Here is a 2,943-nt window from a genome sequence, read left to right as displayed (position 1 = left end):
CCGGCCTTCTTGGATTAGAAAAACTAAAGCTGAGTGTTCAGTAGTTTTGCAGGCCTTTGAGCATGTCTAAGCTTTTAAATCAGTAAAATGCTTTCTAATAATTCTGATTACAAAAGTAATACATACTTCTAAAAAATTCAAACAGGGCTGGGTGCAGTGGCTCACGCCTGAAATCCCAGCACTTTGGGAGGCCAAGGTGGGTGGATCACCTGGGGTCAGGAATTACAGACTAATCTGGTCAACATGGTGAAACCCCATCTCTACTGAAAATACAAAAATTAGCCAGGCATGGTGACAGGTGCCTGTAGTCCCAGCTACACAGGAGGCATGGGAGGCTGAGGCAGGAGAATCACTTGAACCTGGAAGGCAGAGGTTGCAGTGAGCCAAGTTCATACCACTACACTCCAGCCTAGGTGACAAGAGTGAAACTCCATTTAAAAAGAAAAAAAAAAAAATTCAAACAAAACAAAATGAAAAAAAATACAAAGTGAAAGGCCCCTACAAAACCCCCTCTGGGGCCCATCCCCCCAGCCCCCTCAAACGAAATCACATTTAACAATTTGGTGCATATCTTTCCAAACCTTTTGTTCTACACATATAAAAAACATACATGCTTTGATTTGGCTCAGACTGTACATAGTATTTTCCTGCTTGCATTTTACACTTAATATATCTTTGACATCTTTGTATGTCAGTGCATGTTGGCTCGATGATATTCTATCATTAAATACCCTTCCAAAAATGGCAAAATCACTTTAAAAAATCATTCACATGAGTACATATTTACAATTTTAAAAGAAAACGGACAGAATCCCAAAACATAACACCAACAAACCTCTAAAAATAATCTCTATCTTTCCACTAGCATGGAACAATTCATTCCTTTTTCACACAAAACGAATTATGTGATTGGAAAGATTAATCTCCACATTTATATACAGAATGTTCTATTCGTTAAGCCTATCTGAAAAGAATAAAAAATTCAGATGATTCACTTATACTTAGAAATTAAGTCAATATACTGTGAATACACATTGTGATCAGTTACAATATGCTTCTTCTTAGTCTAGGGTTTCAATTAAATAACGGTTAAAACAATTGGGTAAATAAGACAGCTAATAACTGAAAAATCCAGAAATTCAAATATTATATTGCCAACTAAAACACTGCCATTTACATTTTTTTTTCCTACTTGGTAGCAAATGCTAATGGAATTCAATCCTGATTACTTAAAGTCAGTTCACATCACACATTTAATCAGGGTAATAAGAACATAACATGCCTACTACAGCATTAGATTAAGACATAAAATTTTTTTGCTTGAATGTAATGACGGCGTACCACATGGGACATTTGTCAATCACTTCAGCACATTGTTTATGAGTGACTGGATGCCAACAAGGAATAAAAATGACAGCAATATTTCTATCCATACAGATTTTGCAAAGCTTCTCCTCTTGCAGGCGCCTTAGCTGCTCTTCAGTATTAATCTCTTTCTGCAATGGAGTCTGACTTGATTCGTCTTGTGTACTGTCTTTCTGAGCCTTCGCTGGATCTGCAACCAGAACCTCAAGTGATTTATCGTTGCTTCCAGATGTCTGAATTTTTTCCTCCATTATTTTCTTAATGTCCCTGAAACTGAACCCCATTCATGTAGCTTCCTGTACCATAGGATTATGGAAGATGGTATCAATTTTTCTAATTAGTGATGGTGTTTTTTCAACAGTTCTTACCAGACACTCCTCAAGTGAATAGGATAAATGAATATTGTTTATATACTCTCATGTCTTCTGTTCTAGCAGATATTTACACCCTGGATGCCATTTAGCATGTTGTTCCCAAGGGTCTTCGCTGGGCTTCCAATCAGTTACCCCCGCCCTCACAGTGAAAGCACTTTACTTTATCACCTTCACCTAAAGCATAAAATCCAGCTCTTCCAAGCTGCTCCTTGTTCACTGAATATATCCACATCCCAAAAGTAATGATCCATACTTCATAATCTGCCACGTATGGATGGATGGATGGATGGATGGATGGATGGATGGATGGATGGATGGATTTCTTGGAGGATTTGTTGAATTCGGGAAATTCCATGCCAGGACAGCTGGCCCAAACTACCCGTGACAATCTGCTTGGTACAAGGGGAGGGTCCTAGAGAAGGTGCAGCCCGAGCCCCAATCTGGAAATGACAACTTGCTTCTGCAGCCGGGCCCCAGCCACTGGGGTCTCGCATCCCTCGATTAGCGCCATGCCAGCTCGGGGTGCTGCCAAGGTCCTGCCACTTCCCCAAGCCAGAAGCCGGCAGCAAGAAATAACGAAGCCCTCGTACCACCCCCCACCCCACCAACCCTCACCCCATCCCACCCCCACCTTGGCTGTAACCCAGAACCTGCTGGCAATTCTTAAGACATTTCTAGTAATTTTAAAGCTAGCTTATTTATTAAAGATTTTACTTAAGTTACATAAACTTGAAAAAGTATTCGACTTGTCTTTTCCTTTTACCTGATAAAGTATTTGATTCAAGTGCTTTTATTGTCTTAAGCCAATTAATTAGAGTTCCACTGTATATTTTCAGTAGTGAAAAATTGTGTACACAACACATAAATACATAGACGTATTAGGCATGCCAATAGAAGTACATCTTGTAGATTCATAAAGACCTTTTTTTCTTTTCTACCTTAGAGTTTTAAGTTCTTGATAACTTGTTTCACTACTTTGGCAGTTGTCAGCTAAATAGCCCTAAATCTGCATATTAAAGTAAGGGAGGAGACCACCCCTCATATTGTCTTATGCTCAATTTCTGCCTCCAAAGAAAGAAGTACAAACTAAAAGACAGAAATGAAATCCACAGGCAGACAGCCTGGTGCCGCACCCTGGGCCTGGTAGTTAAAGATCGACCCCTTGGCCGGGCGCAGTGGCTCAAGCCTGTAATCCCAGCACTTT

The 2,943-nt window shown here is 39.9% G+C and overlaps 1 pseudogene; it reads right to left on the bottom strand.

Moving 5' to 3' along the window:
* Nucleotides 1–504: 504 nt before the first annotated feature.
* On the bottom strand, nt 505–2,310 carry LOC111528220 (annotated as a pseudogene).
* Between the last annotated feature and the right edge of the window lie 633 nt (nt 2,311–2,943).

Source organism: Piliocolobus tephrosceles, chromosome 15 (genome assembly GCF_002776525.5).
Source record: "Piliocolobus tephrosceles isolate RC106 chromosome 15, ASM277652v3, whole genome shotgun sequence".
In the NCBI taxonomy this organism is placed as follows: domain Eukaryota; kingdom Metazoa; phylum Chordata; class Mammalia; order Primates; family Cercopithecidae; genus Piliocolobus; species Piliocolobus tephrosceles.
Note: the sequence above shows the minus strand (reverse complement) of the source record. Positions and strands in the feature narration are given on the sequence as shown.